Source organism: Dipteris shenzhenensis, chromosome 22 (genome assembly GCF_047967505.1).
Source record: "Dipteris shenzhenensis isolate YYH24624 ecotype China chromosome 22, Dip_SZ_1.0, whole genome shotgun sequence".
Lineage (NCBI taxonomy): Eukaryota > Viridiplantae > Streptophyta > Polypodiopsida > Gleicheniales > Dipteridaceae > Dipteris > Dipteris shenzhenensis.
Window position 1 is genome coordinate 26,064,528 of NC_141617.1, and position 22,435 is coordinate 26,086,962.

Below are 22,435 nucleotides of genomic sequence, written 5' to 3' on the forward strand. Positions count from 1 at the left end.
TCAAGGCTGAATTACATTCCTCATTTGAGATGAGTGATCTGGGCCCTTTGCATTTTTATTTGGGCATTCAGTTTATACAGCGGGATGATGGTATTGTTCTGATACAAACTAAGTACATCCAGAAGTTGCTTCAGCGGTTCTCTTTCCAAGATTGCAAGCCAGTTGCAACTCCTGTGGAGACTGGGATGAAATTCAGCATTGAAGATTCTAGGGATGCTTTTGATCAGACATTGTACCAGCAGGCTGTGGGCTGTTTGATTTATTTATGCAATACACGGCCAGATATTCAGTTTGGGGTCTCCTTATTGAGCAGATTCATGCATTGCCCAGGAACCAAGCATTGGCAGGCTGTTAAGTGGGTGTTCCGCTATTTGCACGGTACTATGCACCTTGGTTTATTCTTTCCCAAGGGGGCTGATCCACAGCTGCATGCTTTCTGTGACTCCGATTGGGCTGGATGCTTTGACACAAGAGTGTCCACTTCAGGTTTTTGCTTCTACTTTGGGGAGTCATGCATCTCTTGGTTGAGTAAGAAGCAACCCTCCGTGGCCACTTCCAGTTGTGAAGCTGAGTACAGGGCAGCTTTCACAACCACCGTTGAGTGTGGTTGGCTCAGGCGATTATTTGCTGATTTGGGTATGAGACAGGACTCTGCTACCTCTATTTTTACAGACAGTCAGAGTGCTTTGGCAGTTGTGAAGAATTCCATCTTCCATGCTCGCACAAAGCATATTGAGGTTCATTATCATTATGTCAGAGAGAGATTGTCTGCCTCAGAAATCAGCATGATCTATGTGCCTACACATGACAATGTGGCAGATATATTCACCAAAGCATTGTCTCGTGAGAAGTTCGAAGGCTTTCGCAAGCTTCTGAACTTACTTCCTTTTGGTGATTGATATCACATTTGCCTTGCACACTGTTACCACTTCACTCCAGGGGGGTTTGTTAGCACCTATGTGTTGGGAGTGTAGGGTGACACCTTAGGTGTAGGCCCGGGGCACTTTTTACTACTAGTGGAGGTAAGCTTGGCGGGCACACTTCCATGTGACCTGCAGGGTGTGCTTAGCAAGCACAACCTTATCCATTTATATGATGTGACTTTAGTCACATCTTCTGAATCAATCAATCATTCGAGCTTTTTGTGCTTGCTTTCTCCTCGTGTGTCTCGTCTCTGCACCAACATCTTTTACAGTTTACACAGCTCACTCTCAGCTCTATATTTCCATCTTCTCTCAGTTCTCTCATAGGATCTATCACTTCTAGCTTTTCACTCTCTCACTCACGCAGTAACCCTGCATTCCGCTAGACAGCACAAGCCTCTTCCTTGCCTTGCAGAAGCGTCCTACATCGTCAGTGTGGACAGCATCAAGGTCTCGGTATTGGTCGGCGTTGCCTCTCAGGTCTTTGGGTCTGCTATACGTATGCACAGTGAGCTCTTCAGAAGCGTGTTCCGTGCTCTCTTGAAGAGTGTTCTTTGTATTTCTTTTACAAGATACCTGTAGAACTCCTTGCCCTGAGGGCCTTTGCGTACAGTATGGTACACAATCTGCTCTGGCTGAAGAACCTCTTCCAGCTCATCCACTTCTGGTGGATCCTCTGATACTGGCTTTGTAGGCTCTGGCCCCTGGAATTTCTTTAGAAGACTCACATGGAATGCATTGTGAATCCTCCAATGCTCTGGCAATGCTAACCTGTATGCAACCTCATTTATTCTTTCTGTAACCCTGAAAGGGCCATAGTACCTGGGAGATAACTTTGCATACACTTTCTGTTTGCCTTTAAACTTGCGGAGCCTAGCTTTCTCGAACTTTAAAAGTACCCAATCCCCTTTCTTGAGATCTAATTGTCTCCTATGCTTATCTGCAGCTCTTTTATGCTTCTCTTAGACCTTTCAATTGCTGTCTGGACTTGGCTATAAGCTGTCTGGAGGTCTCTCACAAACTGATCAGCTGCAAATATTTCATCCTTGGTCCTCAGGATAGGTGGCAGACTCACCTTCCCATAAATGACCTCAAAGGGGGCTTTCCCTGTAGAGCTGTGTACTGTATTATTGTAAGCAAACTCTACCAATGGTAGGTACTTTTCCTAGTCTGAACCTTGGTCACCCACGTAGCATTTCAGCATATCCAATTCTGTAATATTTGCTACTTCACTTTGACCATCTGTCTGGGGATGGAAAGAAGAAGAAAAATTCAGATTCATCCCCATGTTATCAAATAAAGCTCTCCATAATAGACTGGTCATTCTGGGATCTCGATCACTGACAATGGACTTAGGCAGACCATGATGCTTAAAGATTTGTGCCATGAAAAGTTTAGCCATATGATCTGCCTTTATGGTTTTGCGAAACGGAATGAAATGAGCTTGCTTGCTGAATCTATCAATGATAGTCCAAATCCCATCATTCCCTGACTTTGATCTTGGCAAATCAAAAATGAAATCCATTGTAATACTTTCCTACGGTGCTTGAGGCACGGGAAGAGGCATAAGTAGGCCAGGTGCCTTCCGTCTATCATACTTCACTTTCTGACACGTAAGGCATTCAGTAACAAACTGATGTATATCTTTTTGCATTCCTGGCCAAAAGAAATACCTCTCTAGTGCTAGAGTTGTTGCTGTAGTTCTTCTATGTCCAGCATAAGGAGGTGCATGGCATTCCTCCAAAATCTTTTTCCTCATCTCTTGGGTGATGCATAGGCAGTCATCTTTCATTAGATACCCATCTTTCAGGGAATAGTGACTGGTGGACTGCCCCTCTTGCATTTGCTGTAAAATCTCGCCAAAATCTGCATCATTAGCATATTGCTCCCTCATGCCTTCCAGGTTCTGATGATAAGCAATAGTCACATTGTTGACCTGGGGTCTTTGGGACAAGGCATCTGCCACTCTGTTCCGAATTCCTGGGGTATGGACAATCTGAAAATGATACATTGATAGCATATTTGCCCATTTCATATGCTTCTCGGAAAGCTTTGTCTGAGTCAAAAAGTATCTCAGACTTTGGTGATCTGTTTTAACTGTAAAATCTGCACCCAAAAGATAATGCTTCCATGTATGGATGGCATGAATTACAGCGAATAACTCTTTCTCATAGATTCCCATATATCTCTTTGCATCCCGGAGTCTCCTGCTCTCATACGCCTCTACATGACCATTTTGATGCAATGCAGCCCCAACACATTCCCCACAAGCATCACAATCCACATCAAATGGCTGATACAAATCTAGAACTATTAAGATTGGCTCTATGGTCAGCCTCTCTTTGAGTGTGATGAATGCTGAAAACTGAAGCTCCATTTAACTGATCCAGTACATCATCAATGCGTGGAATAGGGAATCTATTCTTGATGGTCATTTTGTTGAGTGCGCGGTAATCGATGCACATACGGAATGAGCCATCTTTCTTCTGTACTAGCAGTACAGGGGAACAAAAAGGAGAAGAACTGGGTTGAATCAACCCCTTGGACAACAAGTCCTGCACCTGAGTCATAATCTCTTCTCGCTGAGTTGCACTAACTCTGTATGGGGGCCTATTGGGTGGCTCACTGCCAGGAATGAGTTCTATGCCATGATCCTCAGGTCTCTCAGGGGGTAACTCCCCTGGCAAAGCATCAGAAAAGCAATCTTTAAAATTTTCAAGGAACTGAAATTTATTCTGGTCTGCCTCACTTATTTCAGCATGCATTTCCACAACTCTCTCTTTTACAAAAATCATGTAAGCTGAAACTGCAGACTTTATTTCTTTTCCAACAGAACTATTTGATACAATGGGAATAGTTTCCCCTCTATTCCTATCAACCACACGATATACTTTACCCCTATGTACAAACTCCAGCACTCTCAGGAAGAGTCAACTTGACTGCCTTGCGATGAAACCAAGGCATACCCAGGACTACATCATGATGTTTTAGTGGAGAAATGAAGAAGTCTTCCTGATCCACATAACTCTGTACATGAAGACGGAGCTTCCCTATCAAGGGAGTGATTGGCACAGGGTTCCCACAAAACATTTGATTGGCATTTAAAGCCCTGCCCAACTCCTCCGTCTTTATTCCCAGTCTCAGGGCTAGGTCCTCTGATATAAAATTATGAGTAGCCCCTGGATCAAATAAAATCAGCGCTTGCTGGTCTCTGACTTTGCCCCATGATAGCAGCTATTTTCGTTCTTTTGGGTTTGAAACATGACCCAGTATGTCAGGAATTCCTCCTGCCATTGGATTTTGCGGTTCCCGTGGCTTCTCTGCCTCTTTTCCCTTCGAAGTTGAAGGCTTTTCTGGGCACTGGGCAGCCACATGCTCCTCTTTGCTGCACTTGAAGCATTTCCCATCTCTACAGAATTCAGCTATCTATTCAGGAGTGAATGGGGATTTGCCTTTATATGACTTTGAAAATTGTGTACCCCTTGGCTTCTGAGGTTGAAACCCTTTCTTTTCAACCTTGGGATACTCTTTCTTTTCTAATTTTGAAAAATCAGTTTTTTCTTTCGGCACATCCTGCATGCAAGGATAGTACCATGGATGGATCTTGTAACGGCACAAGACTAGCTACTGAAGCTGAATGCATAAGGTCTTGAATGTTCTTTGCCCCCAAAGCATTCATTACTGCCTGAATTCTTGGACTGAGACCTGCTCTATACTTTCTCATTTGGGTTCCTTTGGAGATCTTTTTGAAAGGTGCAACCTGCAAATAAGCATCCCAAAACTTTTGGTTGTACACATCCACTGTATCTCCTGCATCCATATGCAAACTGTCCTAATCTTGAAGAGCATGATCTCTAAACTGTTTAGGCATAAATTGCTGGTAGAAGGCTTTCTTGAAGTCCTTCCATCTCTTTGGGGCTGACCCATCTGTGGTCTGTGCACTCCACCATGCACTAGTCGCTGTCAAGTCCAAACTGACCATTCTTAACTTGGCGGATTTTGAAAACTTTTCTGTACCGAATGCAAACTGCCTGATGAACTGCAATGCTTTGTCTGTATGACCATATTGTCCATTATAGGTCATAAACTTGACAGATTTACCTCCCTCTTTGAATTCCTTGGTCTCTTTGGAAGACTTACTCTTCCTAGACTTCTTGTGTGTCTTTCTTTTCTTGGATGGTTTATCTGATAAAGAAGAAGATACAGAAGTCGAGCTCGAGGTAGACGGTGAAGGACTGGGAGATCGGTGATGATGCCTCGATCTCTTCCTGCTATGAGACCGTCCCCTATGAGATCTCTCTCTCTCTGGCTGTACACGAGAGTGTGCCTCTGGCATTGGCACATCATAAGCTGCATTAGGCATAGTTTCCGCTTGAAACAAATGCTGAGCTCTTGGATCCTTTCTAAGATTTTCCATCTCTTGTATACGTGTGTGTACCATCTGCTCAAATTCTTACTGGTTTTGCTGCACACTTCTCTGTCTTGGATGTGCATCCCTATCTTGTGAATCCCTTTGGATAGGTGGTTGGGCCATTTTCTTACCACTCGTCTGAAATCTGCGAGTTTCTCACACACACTGTGTATGCAACTGATGCACGCAACCTTTTCTTTTCAAAGAGAAAAATCACCTCAACAAGAGGTGTCTTGCATTCACAATCTCTGCCAGTACCGGGCTGTCAACTTAAGGCATATACCCACAAAGTTGCCAAGGCATCAACAACTATACTGCCCCTTTTCTGGCTGCTGCAAAAAGCACTGAGTATGCATCTATTTCCCTTTTCCTGAGCACAAAGGCATGCATCCCTTTACTTGTGCAGATCTCTGACTTTTCTCTGATTTCTGCCTTTTCAGACAGTAAATGCTTTCTCAGATAGGTGAACACTGCTAGCAGAAACAGTCTCTGTAACTGTTTTTTTTTTTTTTTTGGGGACAGTAACCAGATGAAGTAACCGGCTGGTTACTCTAACGAGACTAGTTCTGGTCTGGTTTGGTTAGTTGAGCAGGCTAGTTAGTCTGTAACTGAGAGTAACTAAATACAGTTGAGTAGACCAAGCTTACACCAACCAGTTTGGTTTGGTTGGCCCACTTACTGAACCTCTAACTAGAGTCCAACTAACCAAGGTTAGTCTAGCCACTAGTTTGCCATCTCAGCAGTCCAGCTGGCTGCCACATCAGCAGCTGACATGTCTGCCACATCAGTGCCATGTCATCACCTTGCATGTGTTGCCACGTCAGCATTAGCTCACACTGCCACGTCAGCATCCACACGTGTCTGCCACGTCAGCTCTGTGCATGCCACGTGTACGTCTGTGCCACATCATCTGCCCTGAGCCTAAGGTTGAACCTTGGCTGAGAAAATATGCATAGGCGAATCGTCTCGAGTATCGTGCCTCAGAGACCATCGCGCGTCGCGGGCTTCTACATGCGCTTCACTATCCCGGCCATCCGTCAAGCAACGAAACTTGACCCACGTGAAGGCGTCTCTCAACGTGCTCTGCGTGGAGGTCTCTGTCGTCAAATTTCCATCAAGCGCTCATAGTTTACCATCACGCCAACGCACGCCCGTTACTGCCGGCATAGGATCACAAGACTCCGTAATAATCCCTTCTGAACAGATAGCGCTCTGTCAGAGTCACCGATTGAGCATGTGCATATCAAAGGGACTCTTGGAGCCCTTGCACTGCTTCAAGCATGAAGACATCTCCATAGCTTCACCCGTGCACCCTTGTCAGGCTGGCTGCCTTTGGCATTTGATTTATCACAGGCGTTCGTCAATCATTTACGACCAGAGAGTCCGTTGTAGCTATTCGAGGGATGTCAAAACTTCATGTCTCCCGCACCTACGTTGGGCATTAGAGCCAGCCTATTTGCTCACGAATTCTTTGATCGAGGTTGCCATAGGAGGCAATCCTTGCCTTAGCTCTGATACCAATGCAACCATCTGCTTGAATCTCGTAGGCAAAATTTCTGCAAACACTATCTCTCTCCCTCTCTCTACAAATACATTAGGGCCCAGGACAACAGTCGGGCTGGACCCCCCCAAAGGATTTTATTACTTGAGAGAAGAAAGAATACATAGTTCAGCGTAGAGCTGCTCATACAAAAATCCAAATGTGAATCAATATTACAAGAGCTTCAAGCTCCTTTCAAAATTGGCAACGTGCCACTTGTCTAACTCTACATTACTTTCCTAATTACATGCCACTTAGGGAAACTCTGGAGTCTTCAAAGCACTTGGTCAAGCGAACCGCCTCCTAGACTCGGCCGAGATGCCTAGAGATCAAGTCCGAGATCTCTTATGCCTACAAAGAACATGGTGTTGACGCAATGTTTCTAAGACATAATCTCTACACTTGTCACAGTGTAATCCTTCAATCACATACTTCTGAAACTGTGTGGAGTCTTATAATATTTAGGAGATTCCCAAATCTCTTCTTGCAAATACTCCATCTTTTGAAGGACAGCTTCCGGTCTTCGTGGTATGAGTGTTTATGTGATTTCATCCTCCAATTCCACAAGGCAGTAATCCAATGTAGGAGTCTTGTTACTGTGGTCACCAAATAGTAGTGAAAATTGAACTGCAAGCTGCAAGCTGCTGCAATTCTGTCCACCACGTATGCAAGGAAGGGAGATCATCCACAATAAGATGATGGTTGCAAGGAATGGTAGAGGAGAGGGAGGATAGCACAGTCGGACCAGGAATCGTATAGGAGGATAGAAGACTAATCGGCCAAGGTAGCAAAGGAAGGAGAGAGGACTAATAGGCGCACAAGAGCAAGGATGAGGGTGGCGATGGAGGAGAGTTTTATAGAGTGGATGGGTGCTATGAAAGTAGTATATGATTTTAAAAGCCAAAAAAAACTGCCACACAGAAAAAAAACCACGTACTTTCTTGTTTTAAGAAAAACAGTCTTGCTTTTCTGAAACATTGTCCAGTGCTCACTCCCAAATCAACCTCCATCATTGTCTCTGTGCAGCTCCCCCTTGTGAGTTGGCATCTTGAACCAATACTCTGGTCTGGACCACCAACAATTTGTGCAATCATCATGTGGCTCTGTGTGCAATCATGATCTTAAGAGCTAGCACAAGTCGGGCAGCCTTCTTCACAGTCAATCCAACCCCACACATATGAGCTGGAAATCTCCTATGTGCCTCGCATGAATCCTCCCTAGGCGTAGAAATGGAAGCCCAAAAACAGGAAATGATGACACTGATTTGTTCCTACTTCACGCATACATTCACTTGCTGCTTTCATGCCTATCTATTCCCCAACTTGTATCCATAATTACCCTTCTATTGACTAGACAGAGAAGCAATCAAAATTTGCAAAACATGAGGAGCATACCTGGAATTTGCCACTCTAGCATACCTCGCGACCAATTCAACCACGATTGAAATCATCCATGGTAGGGCAGCTCTGATACCAATCTGAGACACCGTCATAGGATATAATCCTATCAAAACCATGGCCAACAACACCAGAAACATGTGCAGGCAACTCGCGACCCAACCATGCTGAGCTGAGGCTAGAGAGCCTCGTGGAAATTGCCAGCCCTACAAGCCAAACTCTCAGCCTTGGCGTCCCGCACTAGTAGCTCCATGCTCTGGTGTGTGCAACCATGGCCCTAGCACTCCCTTTATAGCTTCAAGAAGAGTGCTCGCCAAGAAAAGCCAAGAAAAGCACACACGCGCAAGGAAGAGCCAAAAAACAATCCTGCTGATCCATGCTCCCACGGATAGCACTGTAGCCGTCATCTGCCTGCTTGTCCTTAGCATGCACACGACATATACCTTGCGGCCATAATAATGAAAAGAAAAGAGAGAGAAGTTTCATACACATGCTTGAATCTGAGTCACCATCCTTCTCGCAAGGGCATTGTCTCTGTAGACGTAGAAGTTGATTCCCCAAGCCTCATTGACGAAAGTTTCACAAGTGGTGGGAGGTTGAAGGGCAAGGACCTTGGGAGAGGCAACCTTAATTCAGGACTATGCATAGATGTGCAAACAATAATTAGACAATGCTCAAAATAGAGGTGTAGAACTAATTAAATATATTTCTGTCCAATGTGGGCACAATACAAAATCTATGTCTAGCGTCTCACCCTCTATCAGTGGAGTGCTGACTAGATGTGGATCCTTGTACATACCCAAGGTTGTTTTCCTACCTCCTTGGCACTTCCAAAACACTTGGCCTGCGTGCTCTCTTAGAGCTTGAGTTGGCCTTGTAAACGTGCCCCAAAATCACATCTTCCAACTGATCTTCCTGGACAGCCCTTTGTAAGGCAGTGCTTGCTATGGAACCTTGACCTCCTTGCTGCTCCGAAATGGAGCCAATGGTGAGGCACAAGCTTCCTTGCTGCTTTTGAGGAGAGCCAAAGGTGAAGACATGTGAACTCCTTTGTATGATGCACTCAGCCTCTTCCCTTGTTGCACCAAGTCCTGCTGCTGACTGAAGTGCTCCCAAAGTCTCCTCACAAATTGATGTCCAATGAGCCCTGGAGGCCTCCCTTTTATAGGCCCAAAGGGGGCCCAGAATAGCCTGCTGGTCAGGTCCATCTTTGCCATCTTTCTGAGTCTATGGGACCCAACCTGAGTCTGTAGATTCAGATCCTCCCACAGTCCTGCCTGGCCACGTAGCAGCGGTCCACTGGACCGGGCTGTTCTGCTTAATTCTTTGACTGTATTACCTGTGAACAAGTGAGGGAGTAATGTATTCATATCTATTTCTGCAAACTGTTGCTTGCATGTAATCTTGTACGCTTTCCTTTCACAAAAAGGGAATAAATGCTTTGTTCCATCATTGAAAGCAAAAGTTGGGAGGAATCAAACCTTTATATACCAAAACAGAAAACAGAAAATGTCACTCGATTGAAGAACTGTGTGAAAGATGCCCTTGCCTTGCTAAGCTAGAAGTTCTTGAGCTCAATCAGTTGCAACGTGTTTTATGGCTTGTAACTCACATACTGCTTTTCTACTCACAGATAGTAGTAGAGATGGATTGAAGTGGCATTGGCGTTACAAGATTGCTGTTGGTGTTGCACTGGGACTTTGCTATTTACATGAAGAATGCTGTATGGTGACATCATTCATTATGACATGACACCAAGAGAACATCATGCTTACGACTTTCAGCCAATGGTCAGTTATTCTCTTTGAATTAAAAACTAAATTGAAGTCGATATACAAAAGAAAAATAGCTGGAAGAACAGGTGAAGATACATCCTTTGTCAAAACATTGCATGTCTAGAGGATGCTCAGCTTGGACATGACAAGGAGCTCAGTCTAGACCCAAAAAACAAAAAGCAAAAAGTGAAAGAGATATCACAAGGAAACAGGTGGTAGGACTCCTTTACCAAAGGATTGTTTATTTATAAAGACAACCTGGTCAACTAAAGAGATAATTCATTCCACTTCAGCACAAATAGATTGCAAAGATGCATTTCATAATTCATTGTATAAGAGCTGAGTATCTAAGAGTTTTAACTGTACAGACAAGGCAGATAATGAAATATAAATAAAGTGGCCCTGGTCCAGAGGATTCGATTTACACTAAATACAAAACTGCTATAGACAATACACAACATTCTGTCTACTAGCAGTAAGGAAACTATAAAACAAAACTACTGTAGCTCTCCAAAACTACTGTAGCTCTCCACCTAAAAGTCCACCTGAGGTCATCATTGTAACTATTCATTAATGTTATCATGAATATAAGTGTTTTAATTGTATGGAAATCCCCTACATCTCTTTGGAGACTCGTACTAATATTCACTCGATTCAAAACCAAACTCTGCCTCCTCCCACAATAGCCCACTTAAAAGGACTTTCCAATGGGTTAAAGTGGGGGAAAATTATATGACTGTATTGAAGACAAACTAAGAGAATGCCATGGTCATGCATATAAGCGTAAAAGTCCAATCAGTTTTTGATTAAGTTTTAACACATAAACCCACAGTAAATCATTTGTTTATCTCTCACATCTGATCAACATATAAAACTGAATTACTTAGGATTGATAACCTAATCCTGGGATATTTCTAACTTTGTTTTTATGTAAATAGATACAATATTTATAAACATTGAATTGAATTTCTAAGACCTCAATGACGTATAGGCCATTGAATAACAATGATCTTCAAATCTAGATTCAATTACAAAATCTAGGATAGTAATCCAATTAAAGGACACCCCAAGAAGAGTGTCCTAAATGTTTGTGGATGAATGCCTTCCCACATGTGCAAAAGAGATTGTGCAAAAAGAACATGGAAAATGTGAAATCCATGCAGATCTAGAGCTGCAACATTAACAATCTTCATCTAGAGCATTGTATTAGATCTAGCTCAACAAGTTTAACCCTAAAGAAGGCTAGATATTAGTGGTGACAATTAATCTCTTGGATATCTCCTAAAGATGAGTAAAAACAAAATCTCAAGCCCATGCTCAATTAAATAATTCTCAAGTCCATGCTCAATATTGCGCATACTAAGGGTTCTAAATGGCCTCGGCTCCTACCTCATATAATCTTGTATCACTCCAAGGCCCACTCATAAAGCGCATTCAAGGTGTTGGTTACAAGACGCAACACGAAAAGTCACATGCCCACAGATGTCCTAGAAAGGTGGGCAATTGAGTATGTGACTTGATGAAAACTGATCCAAAGCTGGTCCAAGCATGCCCAATGATTTCAAACTGTGTATTATACACCATACATAATAGCTTGACCTATCTAGGCGTGTCCCAATAATTTCAAACTATGGAATATATACAATATATAGCAGCTTGACCTATTTGTTGCTGACATTAGTACATGGTGATGTATTGGTATCACGAGAAGTGACATCACCAGAGAAATGTGATAACAGTCACCTCCAAAAGGTAATCAATCATCTTCTTAGTGTTATATGTATGCATATATGTACAATCTAAATGAGAATCCTCAAGTCAAAACTTTCAACAAGTGTTTTTTGGTTTCATTTTTTGATTTGAGTAGACCATGAGATTTGCTCAAGTGTAATGAACTCTTCCCGCTTTTTCACTCAAGGCTATGGATGATCACTTGCTACCTTCCCTCTGTAGTAGATTTGTGCTTGTGTACAAGTTTGACGGACATTGCGGATATCATTTTCATCCCTATTGATATGCAGTACTCCCTTCTTAAGGCATAGCTTGTTCTCCTCATCATCATGAAGGTTTTTTTTTTTCACTCCCCCAATGTGTAAGATCATCTTATTGCGTGCCCTAACTTCTTGCTCTTTTACTTCCACATAAAGGTAAGCTTTATTGACTTTTTTACTGGCATCAGCAGTTATTTCTTGCTTGATTGAGATCACGTGAGTGGTAATCATGTGTTGAACCATGGAGACAAGTATCGGTGCTGGTTAAGATGCTTGAGATATGTAATCTCTTGTTGTAGGTGATAGATTTGCTCCTGCGGGTCAATATTAACCATTTGTCTTTGATTTGCGACGTTACATGATTTTGCTTCGATCGGATCATATTGAAATTCATTTCTTTATAAAAGAAAACACCAAGAGCCACATCACCAAAGGTCTTAAACCTTTGAAAAATCCACATTATCAAATCTTTTTACTCCCTCTTACTCTCTAAGATTTCACCACCCCCTCTCTTTCCAAAGTTTTCAAAGATCCTAAAGCTATCCTTCTTTCCAAAGTGCTAACGTACTCCAACCATTAGTAGCCTCACCGATTTCAAAGTGAAGGACTAGTCGACGAGATCTAATCTTTGGCAGCAGTTAGCGTGGTAGAGTGGAATCACAGAATCGAAATCTGCATGCCGCAACAAGGAGAGAAGGCAACTTCAAAGATGAACCTAAGACCTTGAACAAATAATAGGGAAGTGGGCATCATATTTTTCTGTCTGTCATAAATCTTTTTGCTTTATAATTTTTGGAAAGTTCTCATTTTTAAGTCTAGAGAGAGAGCGAATGATTACGAAAGTGAGGAAAGGAAAGACTATTGTTCAAGAGGAAACACTTGAGGAAAATCATGAGAATACTATGGATTTGGAGGATATGGATTATGATTACATAATTCCGCATTCAAAATTTACAAAACTACAAAACCAAATGCAAAATATAGAAATACAGTTAGAGTCTATTAATTGCTCATTAAAAACTCAGTTAGAGTCTATTAATTACTCATTAAAAACTCTAATTGAAATAATTTTCAAGTTATTTGATTCTCAATATGTAATTCCAATCGTACAACACCAAATCCTTCAAGTCAAAGTGAGGCGAGTACCTCTCACCTTAAAGAAATCTAGAATATTCTCAAGGGCTTAAAGCCACCAATATTCAATGGGAAAGAAAAAGGAAGAAACATGGATGCAATCAACACGTTCTTGAAAGAATGGTAAGACTTCAATTGGCTTAAGAATATTCCTCCTGAAAATCAAGTCGTGCCTTGGAAACAAAGCATATAAGTAGTGGATGAGCCTTAGGGAAATAGATAGGATTCCAAAGTATCAAGTTGAGTTTGAGAAATCTTTCCTAAAGGACCTTTTTACCTAAAAAGAGTTGAAAAGGGCTTAGAAAGCTTGTAATAATTGTACTATGGACAAAATACTTTAGTCCAGTACATAGCAAATTATAGGGGGGTAGTCTTTAAGTTAAAGGGAATGAATGATTTCCAAAAGATAAGCGTTTTTGTGAGATGTCTAAAAGACACCTATAAAATTGAGGTGAGAAGAAATTCTCCTAAGACCTTTGAGAAAGCCATCAAGTATGCCCATATATATGAGGATACTATGGGGAAATCTAGAGTTGGAACTTCGAAACAAATTGGTTTTGTTCCTAGGTTCAATAAAGTTCCCAATCGGAAAAGGAAGGGGCAATTTAAGGAGGAGGTTTCTTAGGCACCGCCCAAGAAAATCTTGCCTTAAAAAGATCATGCTTTTTGGAACTGCCGTAGAAATAAACAAGCGGTAGTAGCTAAAGCCCCAAATATATCTCCATAAAAACAGGTACATGCAATGAATATATTATTGCTTAAAGGTACGAAAGGGTACACTGAGGTAAGGTTTATCATGAGGATAGCACCCATATGCGTTGCTTATCATTGACAATGCGGTAGCCCACTTTTGGTCCTCACGATTTAATAAGGATGCATGGAAAAATTAAAGGCCAAAATGTAAGATTTATGGTTGATGATAGTGCCAGACAAGATTTCTTAAACTGTTCAATTAGTTAAGAAATTGAAGTTGCTTGAGAGTCTAAGTGCCCATAAATATGCAGTTTCTTTGGTAAAGGACGGTCATAGAAACGTTTGGGACACCATGATACATGGTGTAGACATGGACATTCAAGGCTAAGAGGATGCCTTGGATCTCTAAATTTTTCATCTCGATAGAACATATGTTGTTCTTGGTTGTGAGAATTTTTATATCCTTACCTCTAGCAAAATGAGAAAAAAGCATTTCGAACAGTTGAGGAAAGGATTCCAATTGCTTAGATAATTGTCTTTTTGCAAAAGAATCTAAGTGTGAATTCTTTGCAAAAGAAGTGAAGTACTTGGGACATTATATATTCCAACAAAGTATTTGTATGGATCTTGAAAAGGTAAGAGCCATGTTAGAATGGCCACATTCTACAAACCTACAAGCATTACAGATATCCTTAGGTTGTGTGGATTTTATAGAAGATTCATCCAAGACTATGCCAAGTTTGCTATTCTGCTGATGATAGATCAAATTAAGGGGAAGGGAAGTACTTTCACATGGAATGAACCTCAAAAGAAAATCTTTGAAAAGTTAAAAGTAGATATAGTTGCATCCGCTTCTATCTTAAAGATAGTGGATCCCAATGAACCATTCGTGGTTGAAATAGTCACTAGTGATTTTGTTGTTGGGGCGGTACTTTTATGAAAGGATCGACTACTGGATTTTGAAAGCAAAATGTTAAACCATGCCCAATAGGATTACTCGGCATATGAGAAGGATCTGTATGGGATAGTTTATACTTTGAAGAAATGGAGGCACTATTTATATGGTGCCAAAATCGAGGTAATTTTTCATCAAGAAAGCATTAAGTGGATTTGCAACTAGCCAGAGCTTCAAGGAAGAAAAGCTAGGTGGGCACAAATAATGCAAGAGTTTGATATCCAATTGACATATTGAAAGAGAAAGTTTAATGTGGTAGTAGATTTGTGAAGCCGAATGCCATTGATTAATGAATTGAGTTTTACTCAATTCTAAAATGATTCTCTGGAGTCCTTGAAAGGAAAATGTGATTTTGATTATCACTTTTTTGAAATATGGAAAGCAGTTATGATGAGAGATCCATCAAATAGAGGGGCTCCCACTAAGAAGTCACATGGAATGGTGACATACCATAGGTTGGTGACTAGTGGGGAACCCCAAGTTGTTGCAAAGAAAAAGAAACAGACTTGATTGATGATCACCATTACCAAAAATCATAAGCTACTATGATAGAAATAATCTCTCTCTCTTTTTGTCTCTCTTACATCCATGCCCTTCTTGCACAAGTTTTAGGTCTCTCTGCATTGCCAATCATACCCATTTTCCAACCTCCACAGCATTGCAGTTGACAATACATGCAATATGTTTGCCCTATCATCCCACTCTCCCTTCCTTCACCATTCCCTCTCACCCTTAGCTTTTTTCTTGTCTTACTGATCTACACTTTCTTGATTTGATGTTCTCATTCCCTCTGTCTTCCTATCACTTCCTCTACACAATCTAGCATCCCCTCGACTGCTGCATCACTTGCCTCTCTAGAAACCTCCCCATCACCTTTCAATAGTTCTCCGGCTACATTACCGTCAATCACCACCCTGGATGTTCACTTTTATACTACCTCACGGAGCCCTCCTTGCATGCTGCTTCCAAGCCTCTTATTTTTTGGCTTAACAGAGGTCGATAATAGAGTGTGCTAGGGCTATGGAAAAAGCCTCCAGCAATTCACTCTCTATTCAAATTTGCTACTACATGTCTACCCTGTCATTTACAGGGGTTGCATTATGAATACTCCCTTTAAGCAGCACCGTTGCTCATCTATTGCTTCTCTGAATTGCTGCTTATATTTCCATGATTTGCACTTCAAATTTCTCACAAACATGTGCACACATTCCAGAATATTGCTAATGGAAGAATGGTTTGAGTGATGGCTTCGGCTAGCAATGGTAGTAGCGATAGGGTTTTGGCCAGCTTAGCCGCCACCCCAGTGGCGGACCTAGCCTCCGAACCTAGCCTCGAAGCTCAAGATGCTCAAGGACCCATGTTCAATCACTGTGTGGACACAGGAAGTCACATCGATGTAGACATGCAAATGACCAGAGTAAGACTACCAGATAGGCTGAATCCTACAGCCTCCCTTCCTGGATTCATGCTACACTTGGAGGAGAGCGACATCCATGAACAACATAAAAGTACTGGAGAAGTAAACATACTCAGAAGGCTGTTGATGGAATGTCCTAGCTCGAACAAAAGAAGACAAAGATACAAAACGCAGCCATAGTTCAATCGTTCTCCTTCGCGAGTCAGAACCAACAGACCAATTGAGCCCTCAAGCCTCCCAATATGCTCCTCACAAGAGCAGCTCATTGTCCTCTCGTCCCTTCTTGGAGCACAAGCCGACTTCGATTAGCCTAGACAAAGGAGAAGGAGAAAGAGCCAAGTCTTGGTTCAAATGCAATCCTTTCTTCATCCAGCTCCCCTACGTAAGAAACAAAGTAAACAACATTCGGCACAATGCCTTTGGAGGCTCAGCTAGCATAATGGACAAATGGATCAGGGCAACGGAAAGGACCAAGGTCTTCCTCCGAGCAATAAAAAAGAGGTGCCAACAGAGTAAGAGAAAAGAGAAGAAGAGATCTTGAAAACCACGTCAAGTTCTTGGAAAGTGACTCCTCTGAGGTAAGGCAAAAAAGGCTTAAACAGTGTCGAGGAGAGCTTCATGTAGAAGCCACAATAGAAGTGTCTCAGGCAAAGATCTACATAAGCGACTGGCGGAGCAGAGAAGAGCTTCATGTAAAAGCCACAATAGAAGCGTCTCAAGCAAAGATCTACACAAGATACTAGTGAGCAGGCAAGGGAGAAGAGCCAACGAGGATATGTTTTCAAGCATCAGGAAAAAGCACGCTTGGGAAACTCCAGATTGCATCATTCAGGATGACCAGTTGATTGAGGACCTGGGAGAGATTCTAACTACCATAGCCTCTCATTTCCAAAAAATCCTAGGAGAATCAGAAGTGATCACTATAGAGAAAGTGAGAAACAAAGAACTCTGCCAAATGGCTAGAAAGAAGACTGTGGCAACCTTTGATGCCCTCTTCCTAGACAACGATTTGACTTTATTAGAGTTGAAAAATGCCGTTGACCAAATGTTAAAAGGGAAAACACCCGGAGAAGATGGGCTCCCAATTGAATTCTACCAAACCTTTTGGAGCACGATTGGCTCTTACTTGTTAAATCTCTTGGAAGAATCCTTGCACAAGGACTTTCTCGATTTAAGAATAAACTTTGGGATGATCAAGCTAATTCCAAAAGGCGGGTCTAAGATGGAACTTAAGAACTGGCACCCGCTTATAATGTTAAACACTAGCTACAAAAATTTCGCTAAGGCACTAGCACTAAGACGCAGAGACAAGATGAAAAAAAGGGTTTCATTAAAGGGAAGACCAAAAGAGAAGGCCAAAAGGGTTTCATTAAAGGCTGGCACACCTTAGATGCAATTATCACCCTTTAGGAGGGACTAGAACACGTAGAGGAAACCAACCAGGATATTTGTTTTCTCAAAGTCAAATTTGACAAAACTTACAACAAAATGGAGTAGGATTTTATTACAGCCTCTCTTTAGGATATGGGCATTTTCATAAAATTTGTCAATGTCCTCCTTCTTCAAGCAAGAGCAAAAGTCAAATTAAACGGTAGAGTCTCTCCCTCCTTTTCTCTTAGGAGATCAATTAGAAAGGGATGTCCTTTAGCCCCACTTCTTTTTGCAATTGCGACAGACTCCCTTGGTTGTCTCGCTCAAAAGGAACTGGATAGGGGAATGATTGAAATGCATTTGAGTAGAAGGATGAGAATATATTGTTTGCTAGCAATTTACAGACAACACCAACCTCACTCCATGAAACGATGAACAATCAGTTGGTAATATGGTTAAATGCTTGGAGATCTTCTGTAGTGCCTCTGGGTCCAAAATTAACCACGAAAAGATAGGCATCTTTGGAACACAAGAATCCCCCCCCGCAAGCCTTGACTAGCAAAGGGTGTAAACTTTTAAAAGAAGGATAAATATTTAGGCTTCTCGAAATGCCTATGGGCTTCAAATGCTTAAATAAGGACATATGGTAATGGGTGCTAGATAGAATCAGGACAAAAGTTCAAAGATGGCAAGGACTCCAACCATCTCTTGTGTGAGAAGAAAGTTTGTACTAAACCACTACATCTACACTTCTCTAATCTACTTTTATCTCCTGGTGGTTCTCGTAAAAGAAGGGCTTTGACCAGGTAAATAGTATTTTTTGAACCTTCCTTTTGAGTGGGGATCTATGTCAAAGGAAGATGGCTAAAGTCAGATGATGAGCAAGTCTGTACCCTCCCAAGGGCGGCAGGAGGCTTAGGCATTGTAGATGTAGAAAATTCTACTGCGAATCTTGAAATCTTATCTAAACCCGGGATCAGTTTGGGTCACATGGATCTTAAAAAATATCTCTAGGGTAAAGATAACAAGGTGCAAACATTGGAAAAATTTGCCAATACGAGCAGCCCTCTTCAAGAAAGAACCTTGCATGGCAAAAGGTTCAGAACTCTGGAAGGGCATGTGGAAGGCTTGGGAATCTTTGAAACCATTCCCTCTCAAACATTGCACTCCAAGGAGCTTTAAGGCTCAATAAAAAAGGTCTCAAAAAGTGGGATGACCTTTGAAACCGCGGCCAAAGCCGGTGGATAGAAGACAGGATTCTCCAAGAAAGAGATAGTTTGAACAAGTTTGACATTATATTGCAAGAGGAAAGATAGAACTTATGGAACAAAGACCTTCCGTGGATTCTTGCTAGAATTCAGATGGGTAGGGCAAAATAATCTCTTCCCCCAATCCCAGTCTTTGTGGTCGCTCAAACTGTGATAGAGCAACTTAATAAAAAATGGCTCAGACGAGACTTAGAAAAGAGATGGAAATAAAGGTTCTAGAAGAGGTGGGACAAAGGTATACAAGAGAAACAATCCTGCTTATTGTGGTTAATTGTGCACAAAGCAGTGTGGACTACTAGAGCATAGCTAGGAGAATCACGGCCAAGGGGATGGCTAGTGCAAACGTTGTAACAGAGCTCAGAGGACATCCCCCACCTCTTCCTTACCTTCCCCTCCTCCAACGTGATTTGGGATCTAGTGCAAAGGTGTCTTGTACCTTTCCCTTTCAATTTCGCCTACATACTTCTGGGAGATCAACCCACAAGTGCCCCATCCCACTGGAATTTTCTACGAAGCAATGTGCTCTAGTGCATATGGATTCAAAGATGCGATTCAAAGATGTGCCAGAGTTTTTTCTAATGATACCATTTCTACTGATGCTTTCTTCTCACTTTTGGTGGTGTCCCGAGGGCTGTGGCGACAACCCTTAGATCATGGAGCATCTTTTTCAACAAATCATGACTTTCTAAAGAAAGAAATGGATGCCAAAAAAATAGGCTACGATCTTGGAGCAGGCTTGGGTTCTAATTGTAGAAGTGGAAGAAAGGTGAAGACCCCTCTCAAATTAGAACAACTAGCACCGCTAAAGGAGGACCTCACCAGTACCCCCACAAGTAATGACTGTGCAACCACAGTCCCCCCCCCCCCTCTTCCAAAGAGGTAGCGGGGCCCCATCTAACTTTGGCACCTCAGCCTCTAATAGAGAAATTTTGCTACAAGTGCCATGTCTCTGGAAACGATCCTGCTAGTGCTACCTTCAAGGTCAAGCATGAGATATTTACTCCTAATTTCCAGTATTTCCCTGCTTGTGATAGACTAGTGGCTTTTGGTACTGTAGCTACCCCCCTTGCCAAGACGACTGCTGAGACACTCGCTCTGTGAAAAACACTATTTTGTCACACTAAAGACATGCCAGGAAATGGGATGGCTACAATGGGAGCCAGCCCTATTCCTTGCCCACATGGCTTATCCAAGCGGGTGCCAACATGCTGCCACATGCTTGTATGTCCTCCTTTTGAATTGGTTTGAGAGGTTTTTTCGAGGCCACTTTTAATAATGTGGTTGTGGATGCGTTTTCCATCAAAGAGAGCCCGTGCATTACTTCACGATCGCAAGAGAAAAGCATAGGCTAGAATATTTTCCTGAAATGTAGGTTGGTCCACTTCATCCAATATATGCTTACAAGACCACTTTCCAGAAGTGATTTGCTTTTCGGTGAGTCTCTCATACAACAAGTTACACTGATAAAGCTCAATCATTAATAGGTTTTATATCCTTACAAACATTAACTTGTTCAAGTACAGAGTTCCCTAGAGGAAGCTGGATGAAACATCCTTTACACGCATCAAAGTGTCACCTCCCATCCTTCTATAGATTAACCCCAGAATAGCCCCCACCCATAAATCCAAACATTTCATGACTTTCCAAACGTGTATTCCAACGAATAAAAAGCCAAAGCAGTTCTCACAAGTGCCTCACAAAATCTTGTTTTGAGGCTGAAGATCCTTGAAAGATGATAATACAAAAGGCCACACTACAAAATCAAGAGGTAACTTTTGAATTGGTTTGAGAGGTTCCCACAATATCAATATAGATGTTTGCAATATGAGAAGTCTAGAATGTCAATCAACCAATAAATAATTTGCAAAACTTTCAGGCTCATGAGATACTAATTCATGCATTATGATTTTCAACACACTATGCCACAACTGTCTAGGTTAGTGTACAATAAGAATGTGAAAGGAGTATCCAATCCAGCGATCAACCTGAAGGGCTTCATGGTAAAATATGTGCAATCCTTTCTCTGAGTTAAATTGTAGCCAGAACCTAGAGAAATAATAATTCCTCAATTACCAAGGCATAGAAAATGTTGTCACGACTCAGGTTTATGTTGTAAATTAGGTTCTGTCTTACTGGGACTTCGCACAATCCATCTCAATGGGTGGGAAAAAATGGAGTAGGCGTCGCACTCGGTAAAAGTCTCACATGCTTTGAGGGACATCATGAGAATGAAGTGCATAAGCATCGTAGGATTTGATCTTTCAACAACTTTATACTTTAAATGAAAAACATCGGCCAGTACCATATTTAAAGCAGTAGTAAGAAAAATACTTGGAGCTACAAAACTCATAAAGTCTTCAAGTGATCGGGAAGATGATGGGGGTTACTTTAGTGTGTTACTCATCCGGCCCTCTCATCTCCAATCTTGCATGCGCACATGCATGTGTGTGTTTCTTAATCTTATAATAGTATTCAAACCATCATGGTATGACATCCCAAGGTTATGCAATCATAACCATCAATTAGCCATAGCACGAGCAAAAAATCTCCAAAAGTATAACATCCATTACTCTAAAAATAAAACAACCAACAAGTTTTAAGAAATTCCAATGGTTAAGGGACCCCATACCGAAGAAATGCATTTGTAATATTTATCTAATATATCAGTAAGATTAATATGTACAAAAAATTTTTAAAGATATAATGCTCTAATCAAAAGTAATGGCAAAAGCAATCCAATCTCAGTTGATGTCATCCATGTATTGAAGGTAAGTGAATGTTAATACATTCCAAACGTGTTGTGGAAGTTGGACTTCTACACTGCCTTATAGTTGTAATCTAATGCATAGAAAGCCACAAATAAGACGTCTAGGAATCAATTTTGCCATAAGCAGATCAAAGAGAATTGAATATATTTCCAAAAGAAATTAGGATGCCACTCAATACTCTATGTGCCTATCACGTGAGTTCAATAGAAGGACGTACATTTAATTTCATTTTTTCTCACATTTTCACTTAGAGAAGGGTTCCATAAAAAGTATATGGTGACACCAGTATCTCCGGTCAATAATAGCCGGAGTGTGAAGAGAGTGGGAGAGAAGGAAGGAGTCTCACTTGCAACTTTCTCACATACACAATGGGCGAATTCACACAAAGGTGGAGGCTGAAAACAGTTTTTCTCTTCTTAGTTGTGAAAGCCAAAAGAACTCTAGGTACAAAAGGATAGATGAACCCTATATGTGGGTCTCAAATCAAACTCAGCTAACTAAGGTGGCATACTAACTGAGCCACGAACTAGAGTACATAAAGATAGCTGTCATCCAGCTATTATTCATGGGCGGTGCACCAACCGCATCTGCAGCTAACAAGTCGGTGACATAAATGCACAACGCTCACCCTGGCATATCATGAGTGGAGCTCGATATCTCAACACTCCCCCTCGAGCTCAATCCCAATTCCTGCACACCAAGCAGGTCTCTGAACTTGCGCAGCTTCTCTGCGCCCAATGCCTTCGTGAATATGTCAGCCACCTGATCCTCTGAGTTGACATAAACTAGATC

General features: G+C 41.8%; 1 protein-coding gene and 1 pseudogene across 2 annotated transcripts in view; both read left to right on the plus strand.

Annotated features, from left to right (window-relative positions):
- The window catches only part of LOC147887934 (pentatricopeptide repeat-containing protein At5g39350-like), a 55,972-nt gene that overhangs the window by 11,594 nt on the left and 21,943 nt on the right, over window positions 1-22,435 (plus strand). The window lies entirely within an intron of this gene.
- Window positions 180-899, plus strand: LOC147887936 (secreted RxLR effector protein 161 pseudogene; annotated as a pseudogene).